The sequence below is a fragment of the Cebus imitator genome, unplaced genomic scaffold (genome assembly GCF_001604975.1).
Source record: "Cebus imitator isolate Cc_AM_T3 unplaced genomic scaffold, Cebus_imitator-1.0 Scaffold20, whole genome shotgun sequence".
Lineage (NCBI taxonomy): Eukaryota > Metazoa > Chordata > Mammalia > Primates > Cebidae > Cebus > Cebus imitator.
Window position 1 is genome coordinate 9816492 of NW_016107335.1, and position 17601 is coordinate 9834092.

Consider the following 17601-nt stretch of genomic DNA (forward strand, 5'->3'; position numbering starts at 1 on the left):
CCAGATGTTGGACTCAAGTCTGGACCAGATTGAAGACTAGCTAAAACAGGAAAGAGGCAAAGGCATCCCACCATAAGACACATGCTCGCCAGTGCTACATTGGTTTACCACTGCCATGGCAACCTCGGAAGTTGCCACCCTCTTCCATGGCAATTACCCAAAAGTTACCACCCATTGTCTAAAAATTTTCGTATAATCGGCTCCTTAATTTGCATGTGATTAAAAGTGAGTATAAATATGACTGCAGAACTGCCCCTGCTGCTGTTCTGTACACACTGGCTGTGGGGTAGCCCTGCTCTGCAGGAACACTCACAGAGATGTAACACTCCTGTCTTAATAAAGTTGTTTTCTTCTACCACCATGGTTCACTCTTGAATTCTTTCCTGAGGGAAACCAAAAGCCCTCTTGGGATGAGCCCCAATTTTGAGGCTGACCTGCCCTGCAACACTGTTACCTCTTCCTGCCTACAGAAAAAAGTTTCCCCACCCTAAAATATCCTCTGCTCATCACCTATTTAACTCACCTCCTCCAAAGCTCCAAAAATCATTGATATATTTATTGTCTTTACAGTTTCCTCTTTTCCAGAATATTCTATAAAGGAGATCACACAGCTTTTTAAAACTGGCTTCTTCTACTTAGCAATATGCATTTATTATCCACTCATGTTTCTGCAGGGTTTCACAGTTCATTACCTCTTATCACTGATAGTACTCTATTGAGTCGCTGTACTTCAGTTTGTTTATCTATTCATATATGAAAGGACATCTTGGTTGCTTCCAGTTTTTGGCAATTATAAATGACCGCGTTATAAATCTTCACATGAATGTTGCAGACATAAGTTTTCACATCAATTGGGTAAATACCTAGGAGCAGGATTACTGAATTGTATGTTATGACAATGTTTAGCTTTGTTAAAAACTGCCAAGCTCTCTTCCAATGTGGCTGTACTCTTGCATTTCCACCGGCAACAAAAGAAACTTCTTGCTGCTCTGCATCCCTGCCAACAATTGGTATTTTCAATTGAAGAAGGATGACAGGGTTGGCCACCATAGTAGGTACACAATGGTGTCTCATTGTTGTAATAACATGCAATTATCTAATGGCAAATGATGTTGAGCATCATTTCATGTGTTTATTTTCCATCTGCATATCTTATCCTGTGAGACGTTTATTCAGACCTTTTGCTTATTTTTTGATTAGGTTGTTTTCTTATTGTTGAATTTTAAGTGTTCTTTGTATATTTTGGATATAATTCCGTCATCAGATACAAATTTTGCAAACATGTATTCCCAATTTATGATTTGGATTTTCATTCTCTTAGTTTCTTTGCAATGTGGAAGATTTTAATTTTAATAAAGTAAGTTTATCATTTCTCCTATGGGGTGTACTTTTTGTCTTGTATCTAAAAACACATTGCCAAACTCCGGAGTATACATATTTTCTCTTGTTTTTTTTTTTTTTTTTTTTTTTTTTTTTTTTTTTTTTTTTTTTTTTTTTTTTTTTTTTTCTGGGAATGTTATAGTTTGCATTTTACTCTTAAGCTTATGATCCATTTTGATTCAATTTTTTGGAAAATGTAAAGTTTCTGTCTGAATTCTATATTTATATATGGGCATTTAATTGTTCCAACTCCATTTGATAAAAATATTATCTTTTCTCTAGTGAAAGATTGCTTTTATTCCTTTATCAAAGATCACTTGGCTATGCTTGTGTTGACACAAGCATGTGTGGGTCTGTTTATGGCTTATTTGTCTTGTCCCATTGATCCACGTGAATATTCTTTCACTAACACTATATTATCTTGATTAATGTACCTTCACAGGAAGTCTTTCAATTGGGTAGTATGAGCCCTCCAACTTTTTTTTTCCAGGTTACATTGGCTATCCTTGGTCTTCTGCCTTTCAATATAAAATTAGACTCAGTTTGTTAGTTAATATTGAAAAATAGTTTGCTAGGATTTTTATTGAAATGGCATTGAATGTATAAATTAAACTGGGAAGAATTGACATCTTGACAGTAAAGAGTGTTCTGATTCCTGAACATGAAACATTTCTTTGTATCTTCTTTACTTCCTTTATCAGTGTGTTATAGTTTCCTATATGTAGATCCTGTATATATTTTCTTAGGTTTATAATAAAACATTCCATTTTTGCTGCTATCATTAGTGGTAGATTTTAAAATTTTTCATTTCAATCACTCATTGGTGATACATAGAAAATTGGTTGACTATGTATATTTATCTTTTAACCTGCCACTTTGTTCATTAGTTCTAGTAGTATTTTGTAGATTCTTTGGGATTCTTTTGTATACAGATAATTATGTCATCTGAATAAAAATAATTTCATTTCTTCCTTTAATTTTATACATTTTAAATTGGTTTTTATTGTCTTACTATTAACTTAGACTTCCAGTACAATAATAATTTAGGAGTAGTTAGAGAGGACCATCTTGCTTTTTTTCTCTATCTTAGGGAAAATGTGTCTCTTCATTAAGTATTACATTAGCTGTAGATTATTGTAGGTGCCTTTTTCAAGCTGAGAAAATTCCACTTTATTTATATTTTGCTGAAAGTTTTGTCGTGAATGTGAATTTTGTCAAAAGCTCTTTCAGTAGCAATTGATTTAATCATATAATTTTTCTTCTTTAGCATGTTGATATGGTAGATCATATTGGTTGATCTTCAAGTGTGAGACCAATCTTGTATACCTCAAATAAATTTCACTTGTTCATAGTTTATAATTCTTTTTATACATTGCTGGATTCAGTTTGTTAATATTTCATTGAGAACTTTTGCATCCATATTTATGAGAAATATTAATCTATTTTCTTGGTTAGTTCAGTTAGAGATTTAGCAAGGTTTTTTTTTCTTAAAAAAAAACTTCAAAGAAACAATTTCTGGTTTTTGAGATTTTTTTTCTATTACATTTGTGAAATTTGTGGTTTCAATTTCATTTATTTCAGGTCTAATTTTGTTATATCTTTTACCAATTACTTTAAACCTAAATTGCTCTTCTTTCTCTAGTTTTCTCGAGTGGAGGCTAAAGCAATTGATTTTTAAAATCTTTCTTCTTTTCTTATATAAATATTGGAAGCCATAAATTTCCTTCTAATCACTACTATTGCTGCATTCCAAAAATTTTGTTAAGTTCTGTTTTCATTTTTCTTTAGTTCAGAATTATTTTTCAATTTCTCTTGACACTGCTTCTTTGATCCCTGGGTAATATATAAGCATGCTTTTAAATTTACCATGTATTTAGAAATTTCCAGTAATTTTTGTTATTAATTTCTAGTTTAGTTCCATTGTAGTCTTTTACTATTATTTTATCTTTCGTTGTTGTTTTTATTTAGACTTTTGTTATTATTTAATCACCCTCTTTATCTCTGCTCATCTTCTCTGTTCCGAGATGATGTGTTTTCTGCGATTAATATTTCTACTCCAGCTTGCTTTTGACTCGAGTGGCATGATACATCATTCTACTTCTTCCCTTTATGTTCAACTGAGTTTTTTTTATTTCAATTCAGTTGTTTTTTATTTTTTTCCACTCTGGAAATCTCTGTCTTTTAATTGACATATTTAGACCATGCACATTTAAAGTGATTATTAATGCAGTTGGATTAATATCATGTTTGTACCTATTTTCTATATGTTACATTTGTTTCTTCTTCCTGACATTTCTGTCTTCCTTCTTCTGCCCTTGGACATCAACGCTCCTGGTTCTGAAGCCTTTGGACTTTTACCGAATAAAACCACTAGCTTTCTTGCTTCTGTAGCTTACAAATGGCAGATCATGGGACTCCTTAATTTTGTGAGCCAATTTTTATAACAGGTATATAGATGTATATATACATATTTATATTATTACTTTTTTTTCCTCTAGGGAACTCTAATACAATCTCCCGTTACTGAATCAAGGTGGTACTTATATTCTTGCTCTGTGTCTCTTGTATCTCCTTCTAGAGAGGGAGGGACATAAAATCAAATTTGGAACGTGAAATTTACTTGCATAATATTTATAAATGGCTTCCCGAAATGCTAACATTTATTGCACTGCTGTGACTGCTTTGCACATCTAGTTCTCTGAGATCACAGACCCTGACTTTTATTTTCAATGGTATATATCTATAGAGCCTGTTAGGAGAACTGACATTTTGTAAGGGGCAATAATTATTTTGTGTTTCATGAATGAATCTGTTAAGTGAGAAAAACATGTTATCATATCATGTCGTTATTGCCTAATTACAACTGTCATTATCTTTCTACCCCCAACAGACTGTCATCTCCACAAAAACATGGACCACCTGCTTTTTTCGCTAAGTCACGGTGTCAAGCATGGTGCCTGATGCAATTCAATAAATATCTGTTGAATTGAATTGATCCTGTAATGTAAATATTGACACGTTTATATGGAAATCAAGTTTCTTTATAGCATATAGTCATTTCATTATTACTAAGTGCCTTATTATCACATTACTACCTTAATATATCATTAATATCATTTAAATGTGCTGAGTTTCCCTAATGGAAAATAAGAGCCTGGGGAACCTGCTCCAGTTGGAAGCTTGGGCCGGGATCCAAGAGTTGGCATGACTTGTAATAACGTTTTGCATTTGCATATTATTTTCAATTTTCTGAATAATTTCACATACATTACCTCATCAAGATCCCACAGGAGTCATTTGTTTTCTCTCTCCTATGAGCATGTTCTATTTGCTGATGTACCTATTTTCCACTATAAGTTTCAGCCTCTGTTCCTCATGGAAAAAAAGGAATACAACAAATAAAACCTGTATAGTAGTCTCATAACATATAAGCACCAGGAAATTCTTGTTACAACAGGGGAGGATTATTAGCCCTACGTCAAACTATCAGTCCAATTATTAGAAATTATATGTATAATGATTGCATAATTTTAATGGATTTAAATTTAATATTACAAATGAATTATAGAATTTGGATTTACAGTTATGATCTCTTCGTGAAAATGTTGGATTGGATTTGGTATTTCCTGCAGGGCTTATGTACCCATTACTTCTCTAGGGGAGCAAAGGCATCATACACAATCAGATTTAATAATCCATGATAGGTAAGCACCTAAATAGTATTAAAATATGTTGTGCAGCAGTTTTTAACAAATGGCCTGGAAATAATAATTGCCCTTTGAACTCCTCAAAAAATTATATCCTCCTCAAAATGAATTGGTTCTAAGGACACTGAATTTAGCTTTTTTTTTTTAGGTTTTGGGGTGCATGTGAAGAACATGCAAGATTGTTGCATAGGTACACACATGGCAGTGTGATGTGCTGCCTTCCTCCCCATCACCTATATCTGGTATTTCTCCCCATGCTTTCTCTCCCCAACTCCCCACCCCCCGCTGCCCCTCCCCTATTTCTCCCCGACAGACCCCAGTGTGTGATGCTCCCCTCCCTGTGTCCATGTGTTAAATTTAGAAACTCAATAGCCAAAGTCCACAGTTTCTTGGAGGCTGAAGATTGTGCTTCTCTGGATGGCAGGGTCGTCTCATGGGAAGGATCCCATGAAACTTAGGCTGAATTAATCACCTTCTTTCTGCAATACAAATAAGCAAGAAGGTTTTCACTTTCTATAGCCGCGAAGCATATCAACGATGCCTCAAGGTTGAAAATAATGAATACTGATTATAATAGTCAAGAATAACCCAAAAATTAAGGGAAGATTTCAAAAGGTAACTAATCCTATGGTCAATATCCTTCTAATATGTTAACTTGAAGAGAAGAGAGAAAAAATAACTTGAGTAAACCCTAGAGATGATTGCAAATGAGGAGATTACACACTCAAGACTAGAAAGTCAAAAACGGAGAAACTGCAGATGGATCTTGAGAGTTTAAGATATAAGAGAAAATCAAGTGAATAAGATTTAATTTAGATAGACAAAATGCCTTTATAAGAAGTATAATGCCAACGGGATTTATAAATCAAGTGAATACCAATTAGAAGGCAGAATAAAAGACAAGAACCACAGACAAGTGAAGTTTTAATGTCAGAGGATATAACTAAAGATTTATATTTGGGTCAAATTTCATTCTTTTGGAATAACAGGGTACATTATTTTGTAAGTAGGTTTTTATTGTTTATATCAAAAGTGAAATATTCATGTTTGAAAGGTGGGGGGAGTATAGTAACCCAATATGTTCACCCAAGATCTAGAATAATTCAGTTTAGCTAATAAACATGCATAAAAGGCTTATTAGCCAGGCACAGTGGCTCACGCCTGTAATTCCAGCACTTTGGAAGGCCAAGGCAGGTGGATCGCTTGTGGTCAGTAGTTCCAGACCAGTCTGGCCAACATGGTGAAACCCCCTCTCTACTAAAACTACAAAAAATTAGCTGAGCATGGTGGCTTATGCCTGTAATCCCAGCAACTCAAGAGGCTGAGGCCAGGAGAATTGCTTGAACCTTGGAGATTGAGGTTGCAGTGAGCCAAGACTGTGCCACTGCACTCCAGCCTAGGTCACAGACTGGGACTCTGTTTCAAAAAAAAAAAAAAAGGCATATTATATTCGGGGTACAGGGGCAGAAATTGGGCTAGATACTAGAGGTTAAAAGGTGAATAAAATATGGTGGTCACCACCTTTCATAAGTTTATAGTCTACTGAGGGAAACTTTACGTAATTAGGTAATCTCAGTATATTATCATAAATGTTAAGTAAATTATATATGTTTAAGTGACTTCGGAGTTCAGAGGAGGTTATAAGATGTAGCAACAGTGATTATAAAAGTTAGATTGACTTACTTGAATCACATATACCTTGTAAAACTTTTCAAGGGTATTCACCATTCAGGCTTTATGGAATGAATATTTGTTGAAATAAACTAAAAACAAACAACAAACATAGAACTGTAAAAGCAATGTAACCAGTGACTAACCGCTGACACAAGTGTGACTAGGAGTAGACAACATATTTCGCAGATTGTTTTCTCTTGTATTAGTACAAAATCTTTTGTAAATTGCAAGGCACATATACATATAAAGTCACAATTGAAGGAGATTCCTCAGTTTGTCTCTTCAAATGTAAATTTGGGACTTCTGCATGTGACCAAGACAGAATAACCAGGACCAGATTTACCCTTGACCGAAAACAACCTAAAAACGAAACAGATATGTGAAATAATGGTTTTCAAGGCACTAGACCTCAGGCAGTGAGGGACCGTGATCCATGAGAGGCTGCAAACACACAATAAGCACAGTAGCTGCTCCACGTACTGTCTTGATAGAGTTTCTTGGCTAAGCAGGAGACCCAGGAGGAACCGGGTGATCTCCCTGAGTTATGGAGAACATGTTAGGCACATTCATTATGGTTACTGTTCCCTCCCACTCCTAGAGCCATAAGCAAGCAACATACGAGCAACCTGAGCTGAGCTGAGGCTCCCCAGAAGAACAGAGTCCAGCTGTGAACAGCAGCTTCAACCCACACAGAAGAGTTTCAGCCTGTCTTTCCAAATGACCTGCTCCCACAATTGGACAAATGAGTTCCTTGCAATAAATCTCTTAATCTATATCACCTATTGCTTTTGCATCTCTGGTTGGACAGACTGATATGTATAGAACACTCATAAATAAATTAATTTATTTAGGACACAGATTTCCCAACCTGCCCATCTCACACCAGTCTCTCTAGGCAGAATCAATGCCTCTTTCCTATGCCTCTCCATGTTCTTCATACATTGTCCAATTGTCCATTGAGCATAGAACACATATTCTATTATACATGCTGTCGGTTCCCATATCCCTCTTCCCTATTTGATTGTGAGGTTTTTTTTAATATTATTCATCCTTTCTCTGCTAGTACCTAACAAATTATTGTTGAAAATCTATTGATTAATTAGCACTAATTTATGTATTAAGTAAGTGACTCAATGCATTTGTCAAACAGGTTTGTCTTGTCTCCCAGGAGAGTGGGCTTTTACTTTTTACACCAACAACTATCTTTGCATATAGGCTGTGAGATTATTCTTCTTTCCCACTTGTGACAATCACAATCTACATTTTAAAAGATGACTCGAAATTCAAATCACCTATACTGCCAGCTACAGTTACTTAACAATTTTAAGTTAAAGCACATGGAGTTCTCAAGACACTTCCCTTGGCATTCATTCCATAAATACGTACAATACAACACAACACATTGCCAAGGGCTTGCTATAATATAAATTCTTGAACATTCCTGTATGACTGCAGGTCACTCTGTGGTTCGGATTTTTCTAATGGCCACCTTTGTCATTGAACTATTCACAGCAATGCAACTTGAAGTTTTCAAAACCATTTAAACATCAGTTGTGAAAACTGGGAGTATCTTAAGAGGCATTTTATACCATCAAATAAACATGTTTCCTAGGAGATGTTTTTTTTAACCTTTTGAAGATGGCAAGTGAGACACAGTACAGTAACAACGTTTAACCTAAACAGCCTCTTTTCATTGCTGAAATTGTGATTGTTCATCAGTAAATGTTTGTCCTCCTTAGACCAATCACCGCTTGACTATTCCAGCTTGTTTACTGATTTAAACTAGAATACTTTTGACATAAGCCATAGAAGATCTTCCTTGCCAATTAATACTGTAGAGTACCAGGAGGGAAATTTTATTTGTAATGGATTTGTCTTTCTGTGCCTCTTCTTATGAACAAATAATGAGGAAAATCTGGGTCTTTAATGCATGACCTTTGTGGCATTACAAAACAAAACAGTAGCAATGAAAGCCTTTCATATTTTATTTCCATTTGTCTTTCACGCAGGCCCATTTCTTCCCGTGTGTGTGTGTGTGTGTGTGTGTGTGTGTGTGTGTGTGTGTGGTTTTTGTGGTGTTTGCTGGACTGAGACACTTTCACAAATTCTCTGAGGTAAATAGCCACATGGAAATCAATAGGAATTTTCTTCGTTGTATATCGAAAAGTAAAAATCCAGCACAGTATATTTCTTGCAGAGCTTATCTAAGAAATGTTGGTCGAATCTCTCTTTGTCATCAGTGTCACATCTGAAAATCTCTACATTACTGTAATTGCCTTAACAGTGCTTAACATCAAAAATATCCAAAGAGCAGTAAGCACTGAGCATCTCAGAAGGACATCCACACAGATTGTGTTACATTTTATCATTGCAGTTTGCTCTGTGGCCTTTCAAAATAGTTTACAATTTCATTTTTTTAAACTTGTCCTAGCACATTATTAGAAAATGCTGTCATTTTCACTTATTCCTGCCATACTGATGACAGTTGTTCCGTGGAGACTGGTTTCTAGGCTTTATTTGTGTTTCATCTACGAATGTCTACAAACAACCCATGTTAGTTTTTTATATTAAAATGGAGATGTATTTATGTTAACACTAGGAAATGAATCATAGCTATTTGAAGTTTAAAGTCGATGCTGTTATAAAAGATCAAGTCCCTCTCTTGCTGAGTGCTGTACAATTGTTACAGTTTCTAGAAAGGATCATTGTGTGCCCTAAGTATCCCAACATACGTGTTCTGATTCATGAAGCAGAAATGTAAAATGCTTGTTATTACCTTAAGGGGTGTTCATTGACATCATGCCAGTGTTTAAATTGAGCAAACTTAAAACTTTTTAGGTACCACACAAGCCAACCAACCAAGAATCCAAGACAAGTGGCCATTGTCTCAATGAGTACTAATTATTAGTGGAAGCAGAGCATACTGTTCGTCAGCGAACTAAAGAGAGAATGGTAAGTCTCTGTCCTCTGGCTTTAGAAGCTCAAGTCAGAAAATTATATATCAAAAGACCAGCGTGCCTTCAAATATTTCACCATCAAAGAATGGCTTTTGAGCACAGGGAAAACTGACTTGATACAAAATTCCTATTGTAACCATCTATTTAAATAGATTTCACTGTGATCCCCATGACAACAAATATCAACAATTTGCCTTCTCTTACGTAATTTCTTTTTATTCTTATGTTTTCTTCTTCAATCTTTTCCCCCTTTGCCCAAACACTTCTGCAGGCCATGGGCATTTTTTCTTAGCTCTTCACCACACAGTCATTGTGATAAACACATACTGAGTATCTCCAGCAGACCTGCACACGTAACACTTAACTGAAGGCTGTAAGCACATGATTCAAAATAGAAAAGCTTTCACCCTTAACTCCTAGGAACTTATAACTAAACTATAACTAAAGATTCCAGATAGAAATCATTAATAAAAGCTGAAGCAACAGGATACGCTCCAAAGTAAGGCCAGCTTCATAGCAGCAATCGCTTGGTGGTCAGAACATCATGATAGACAAATATTTTAAGAACTCGACAGTGGGAAAGAAAGTCCCCCTGTTACTTGACATGTTGGTGTTCTCTTATGCTCATTATATATCAGACACTGACCTGGATTCTGTAAAATACACCAAGAAGAAAACCCCTTCACAAGCTTCCCGACCACTTGCTTTCTGTCTGTTAGTCCTCTTTTTTTAGTTGCCTGATAAATTCTTGATGATTAGGCATCATGGCAAGTTATTTATATAGGCCAGTGACTCCCAGTGTCCTGGACACAGAGAAGATGCATGAGAGGAGGAAGGAAAAAAGACTTGCAATCCTGTATGAAATTTGAGTAAGCATGCCCTTCCTATCCCAGTCTTTTCAGTTGCCATAAATTTGGCATAATCACCTCTGCAGGAAAATATGTAGACACACACACACACACACACACACACACACACACACTCCTTGATTATACATATACTTAAATTGCATATATTTAAAGAAAGTGAGGGAATTGGGTGTCTGTAATGTGGATCATATTTAATTCGGTTGGAGAAGGGCCCATTGAAAATGTGAGTTATAAGCAAGAGTTGAAAATGATGGAGTGGCCACAGTCTTCTAGAGAGGATGAGGGACACGGTTCCAGGTACTTCTTCTTCATTTCCCTCCTTATCAGTGGAGTTTTTCAATCAACCTAATCTAGCAGAACATTTCTCCTAGGCTACTGAGATATATTTGCAGGAAACAACTTTCCCCTCACCGAAAGAAATAGGTTTAACTCCTTCCTTCCTAGAATTCTATAATTCAGGGGGAAAGTGAGTTTTCCATAAGGCATTTAAAGGAGGAAGGAGCGATGAATCTACGTGGAAAATTAGGTGAAAGAGTGGAAAATTACATTGACCATGTAAGTCCCACTACATATAGATCTATTCCTCCATGAAAAACTGGAAATTTCATTTTAACACGGCACTTGCACAGTCAGCAGCAATTCTTAACGATGTCTTTCTTGCCGTGGACATCATTTTTTTTAACCCCAATAATAGGGGATAATTTGGACCCATTCTGCTTTTCATATAATTCTGTCTATTTCTTACTGCACTTCTCCCACTTCTCTTCTCACATGAGAGATGATTGTATTACTTGTGGAATATGATGAATCACCTCAACAAGAAATATGTAGCATCTGGTTAAGGTTCTTTCTAGCATATAAATTAAGCTTGAATGACAGCTGGGTCAAACATTGTCTTTGAAACGGGCTCCTGTGTGGCAGGTGGAATCAAGTATTCTCACTTTATCGGCAGGAGGCGTTCCTAGGCTAGCTGGTGTCTCTAACCTTTATTAAAGAGAAGTGGGTCACTTTGCCACACCCTGAAAATGATTGAGGCGATGAAAAGAGAGATTTGGGCAAAGGAAATGGAAAGATGCATCTAATAACTATGCTGACATAAGAAATGCCAAGATAATAAAAGGGTACTGGTAACATTAAATAATACAACAGAATACCTACAATATCCAAAGAAAATCACAATAAACAAATAAGCATAGCCATTGTATCAATTTGAGACCCACTGGTATATACGTCCTCCTTTAAAAATTCCCTGGTAGAAAAAGAGACAAGACAAAAGATATTTTTAATCTCTTTTTTAATATTTTTAATTTGCGTAATTTTTTCCCCTTAAGCAAGAAGCTTTTTTTTTTCCTTTTTTCTTTTAAAACTGTTTCATGGAAAAGGCACCATATAAATAATCAAGACTTTCTGAAATGCCTTTACTTTGTAAACTTCACGATTTTTAAACATTTTATTTGTGGTCATAACAATTACTCCTCTATAAGGAAATTCTATTTATTATAAATAGAAGCCAGCAAAGGCACAAAAACATCAAACAAGGGAAGATTCTCCAACATTCCACATGATGGCAGAAGATCTTTTCCTTATTAAATAGTCAAAGCTTACAGGTTTGTATTATTCTATTAAATATAGCAAGATAAGCAATCTCCCATATTCTCTAAGCCATTTTAGAATAATTTGTTCTCAGGACAAACCAGGAGCGATGTGTTTTCCTGTGTGCAAAACAAACAACTTGCTAAAAAATAAAATCGTCCTCAAGTTTTTCTGAATAATATTGAGATTATGAAAACGGCTTTTCAGAATCACACTTAAAATGGGATCTTTTAGACGGCATTTCCCAAATGTCAATAATCATTTTTGTCTCTTTATTGTTATTAATCACAACAAACAAATCCTGTGAATACACTTATAAAACGGGTCACTTAGTAAAATCCCCCTTGCAAACAGAAAGCATCTTTGAGAACCTTTTTTTCAGAGAATCTTTCTCCGATTTGCGATGTGGCTACTGTCCAGCCAGAACTCAGGAAAACAGTGGACCCCTTGCTCCACAACCCTATTTCTAGGCACAGCTAACCCAGAATTCTGCCAGCTTTATGAAATACTGCTATTTCCTGTCTAATGGTGCAAATGTTTTATACATGTGCTGTAAAGTGGAGTTTCTGTACAATTCATAAATACAGCATTTCCTATTATGTCTTTGGGATACCTAGTTGATTGTCTACGTCACTTTTTCTTATTTGTTCTTTTAATTTGCAAATGATGATGAGATAGAGAAATGCATTAATTCTCTTCTTTTTGAACTTCTTAAGTTTAAATATGGTCACTTCCACTATGTGCTGCTAAAGGCAAGCAATGGCACCGTCTACTATACAAAGCTTAGATCATTATCAAAGTTATGTGTGCATTGTAACTTATCTACCTAAGTATGGTATTGGCAAAATACTAAATGTGCAAACCTTAGCCCGATAATGATTTACACTAGTGCCTTCATTTAACTACAAGGAGAAGCCCACCCTAGATATTAATAATACCTTCCATTTTTATTTTGCCTTTAGAGTGTTTACGATTGCCTTACATCCACTATGGCATTTGATTCTGAAATAAACCTTATGTTCTGGCCATCATCATCATTTTACAAATCTTGTAACTGAGAATGCAAAGTTAACTTTTTTAGAATGAGATCATGTCCTTTTCAGGGACATGATTGGAGCTGGAGGCCATTGTCCTTAGGAAACTAAAGCAGGAACGAAAAACCAAATGCCACATGTTCTCACCTAGAAACGGGAGCTAAATGATGAGATCACATGGACACATAGAGGGGAACAACATATGCTGGGGCCTGTCAGAGTGGGGAGGGTGGGAGGAGGGAGAAGCTCAGGAAAAATAACTAATAGGCACTGGGCTTAACGCGTCAGAGATGAAAAAATCTGTACCACAAGCCAACATGGCACAAGTTTACCTATGTATCAAATGTACACATGGACCCCTGAACTTAAAAGTTAAAAATAAATAAGTAAATATAAAAATAAATAACTTTTTAAAAAAGAAGATCATAGAGCTATTTGAAAGGACAGAAATTGAAATCACAAATTCAAGTTCTATTTTTATATCAAGAGGAGAATAACATCATGACTCTAGATAAGAACATACCTAACAATGTTAGCTTTATAGAAACATTTGGCCAAGTTTATCTTCAAAGGACCTCACCATGGGGATGAGGATTATCATGTAATCAACTTGCTCCTCCATTCCAGTATCACCTTCGGGATGACCAAATGCAAGAAAATGGAGACAGAATATCTTTTTCTAAGTGAAGTTTCATTCTGAGAATCTCTGCCTGGGTGACGGTTCTTTTTCTCCATTTTAAGACCACACAAAGTGTCTTACCCGAGACCAGTCAAAATGCAAAACAGGAGTTGCTTTCTGCTGGCATTTTTGTTTGACACCATTGAAATATCCATGTCATGGAATTGTCCATTTCTTTATCAACCCTAGTGTTGATCTTACTGAAATGACATGAAAGCAAGAAGTCAAGGACTCACTGAGGTGAGTCCTTCGGTAACTCCTCTGGGGACCTAAGTGTAGTGTGGAGGCGATCATTTCCAACAGTCACCATGAAAAAGATTTGATGGTATTTTCTCATGATCAATCTGTGTGAAGAATTAAAGAGCTCTGAAGAAAAACAACAACAATCCCCAGTTGTCTACATGGAAACAAAGTATGAATACATGTTAAATAATTATTTCTTATTAGAAAACATCAGCTGCTATGCAGACCTACTCTTATATTGTTTTAATAAAGTGCTAACATAATTTTACAGAAGCAAAATAAAATTAATATTAATAAAGGTCAACATATCTTAGTATTGAAATTATTGAAATTTCAAAAGTAATACCTTTCCTATGTATTCCTATAAAGAGTATGAATGCCAAGAGAGGTTAATCTCACTTATTTATTTGTGTATACTTTAAGGGATGTTTGGAATTCATAAGAGTAATTTGAACAAGCTCTATGTTCTCAAACACTTTTAGGGTTTGTTTGTTTGAATTAACTAAAGAAGTTCCTTCCTATGTTGGTTCTAGATTTTTAAAACTAGAAATTCATAAAAGTTCATTAAGTTTCCAGTCCAACTAAGATTTTCTGTTCAGGGAAATATAGCCAGAATCACGGAGACTTACTCAGAATCCCACAGTGTTAAAGACAGAACTGAGGCTAGAATCAAATTCCCTTGACCCTAGTCAAATTATTTTATTACTGTATTATTTCATACATATTTCCAGGTTTATAACCTATGGGTTGTTTGTCAAAATATTATATAGATTTTTATAACTAGATTTGTAACACTCAGGAAAGTTTATGGATAAACAAACAAAAACAAAGAGAACAAAAACATCACCATTAGAACACAAGTTTCTGTCTGAAATACTAACACTTGATTATTCTTTCCAGACATTGATTGTCAAGAAAAACACAAGAATTCAAGTAAGAAAATGAGAGGTACGGTATATTGAACTTTTTTCTCAATCCAGAAATCAGCTACCATAAGTAATTCTAGCTCTTATTTCTATAGCATCTCCTGAAAAGAATAAAATCATGACTCTAGATAAGAATATATCTAAATACTAATTTTAGTTTTATGGAAACATTTGGACAAGTTTATAAAAATCTATATAATATTCCGGTAAGCAACCTTACCGGAATATCCCATAATTAGCTTTTTCTCTCATTGAGCAGAGAAGTACAATTTATGTATGGAAATAGGGGAGACCCTGTCTCCATCACTGTTTTTGAGATTACAGAATTTAGCCAAATTGGATGACTTCAAACTCTTAATGGGAGTTTTCTAGTTAAGTAGCAAAGAGGTCTCAAGGAAGCCTCTTTGATTTGTGTCTCATAGCAGCAAACACTTCCAACAACCCTGCACAGTCATCTGTTTTACAGGTGAGGAAAGTGAATCAGAAAGTTTAAGTAACGTGCACAAGATCACTTACATAGCTGGAGTTTATTGCAGGGAAAGCTGTATGTCTAATTCCAAAATAGTTCATGTCCTGTTTACTAAATTAGCATGCATTAAGATAAGATTATTCTCTGACAGTGTCCTTCAGGTTTGATTTTTAAGTATAATATCATAAATAATTTGAATAATTTTATTTTGAGCTAAATATACTTTTCTGTACTTAAAATCAGAGACCTATAAGAATACCCTGATTAATTATAAAATGCACCTTGGATACTTCATTTTTCTCTTTATCCTCTATGTCATTCAGACATTGCCTTATCATATGAATTTATTACTGGAATACAAGAGTACAGATAAAAGAAACTATCGTGTCCTGTGATCATTTAAATTGTACAGTTTGGAACTTTTTCCAGCTATATATTTTTGGGCCTATTTACTAAAATTACATGCTTCAGATATTTGGTAATTTGATGCATGGTACTAATAACGGATTTTAACTTTTTAAAAATTATTTAAACAAATTTGACATATTTAAATCAAGATGTCCCCAAAGAATAAAGAAGGCAATTGTTACTCAATTTTAAGCAATTTTTTTAAAAGAATTTTCAATTTATTGAAAATAAATAAAATTTATTTATCTTTCTGGGTCACTAGTAAATTTGAGGTATAATTAGATTTATAAAACTGCAATGCTTTATTTTGTGTATCTTTGCATAAAGGAAAGTGCAACTGTATCTTTCCTGATAATATTCATTTTAAAAATGCCTATGTTATGGTTACAAATTTGGGTTGATGTTCCATTGCATTCTCTATGCTGAACTTAGATCCTTTTAATGCAACGGATATTTATTGAGCTACAATGGTATAGAAACACAAAAAGAGAAGAGAAAGAAAGTAGCAGAGAGGAAAGGAGAGCAGATGGGCAAGGGGATGGGAGGGGAAAGTGGAGGAGAGGAAAGGAGAGAATAAAGAAGGAGGGAAGAAAGGGGGAAGGGAGAGGAAAAGAAAGAGAAAAATGGAAAGATTGATGGGATTTTGCTTTTAGATTCACTTGGTGTGTAGTCCCTAAACGTGTTATATATCACATTTATTTAGGTGAATTTGCCATTATTTTGGTATTATTAACTAAAAGGAGCAAGTGTTACAATCATTGAAGTGGCAGTAAACATTATTAGCAGATGCATTTCCCAAGTCATACCTCTGAACAACAATCTTGTGCATGATCATAAAATTAATGACTTTCATACACCCACAGGTCCTGACCAAGCAGGGACTTTGAAAGCAAGTAGAGCTCCTGTCTTTAATGCAAGAAGGTAATATTATATCAATATTAAAGAAAATTCAACTAAGAGACAATGCATGTAAGTAGCTTTCATAAGATCCCAATAACTCTCTTCAAACTCTGACTTGGTCGATATGAATGGAGAGGGAGTCCATGTCCACACACTACAGGTTTTCATTTAAGTGAAAGTCCACAGAAGCATGGATCTGCAGCATGATTTAAGTCTCCTGATTTGCAGAGGAGTTCTGATGTGTTTTATTACATGTCAAAATTGCATAGAATGAGACATAAGACTAAGGTTTCTTGATTTTCATTTGGGCGCTTTTCTCCTTACTCCATACAAAAATTTGAAAGGGGATTTAAACAGGGGAAAGGGCAGTAGTGTGAATGGGTTGGCTGTTGAGTTTCATATCTCTGAATATAATGATTACTCTGATTTGTCTACTCTATTTATGAACCATTCTCTTTTTAGTTATTATTTTCTGTCTGAGTTCTGTTTTTCAAACCAGAATAAGGACTGAGAATTAAATCAACTTGAATTACCCCAGTAACTGACACAATACTTTGTACATTAAAGATGTTTAATATGAGCTTTATTAATTACCTTTTTAAAAAGCCATTACATATATTAAAGTTAGAATAAATTATTCAAGTCTCAAAATATGTATAATCAGTATTTTATTTAAAATATTAAAATAATTACAAGGAATTATATAAAAATCAAGAGATTTTGCTTAACAAAGTCATTTGCAAAAGAATTCTACCCATGCTT

The 17601-nt window shown here is 34.8% G+C and overlaps 1 long non-coding RNA gene across 1 annotated transcript in view; it reads left to right on the forward strand.

The window, feature by feature from the left end:
* Positions 1-17379, forward strand: part of LOC108298408 — an 86880-nt gene extending 69501 nt beyond the window's left edge. Inside the window, exons 5-7 of the long non-coding RNA XR_001822569.2 lie at positions 9600-9713; positions 15037-15084; positions 16803-17379. This is a non-coding gene — a long non-coding RNA (uncharacterized LOC108298408). The remainder of the gene's footprint in view (positions 1-9599; positions 9714-15036; positions 15085-16802) is intronic.
* The last annotated feature ends 222 nt before the right edge of the window (positions 17380-17601 follow it).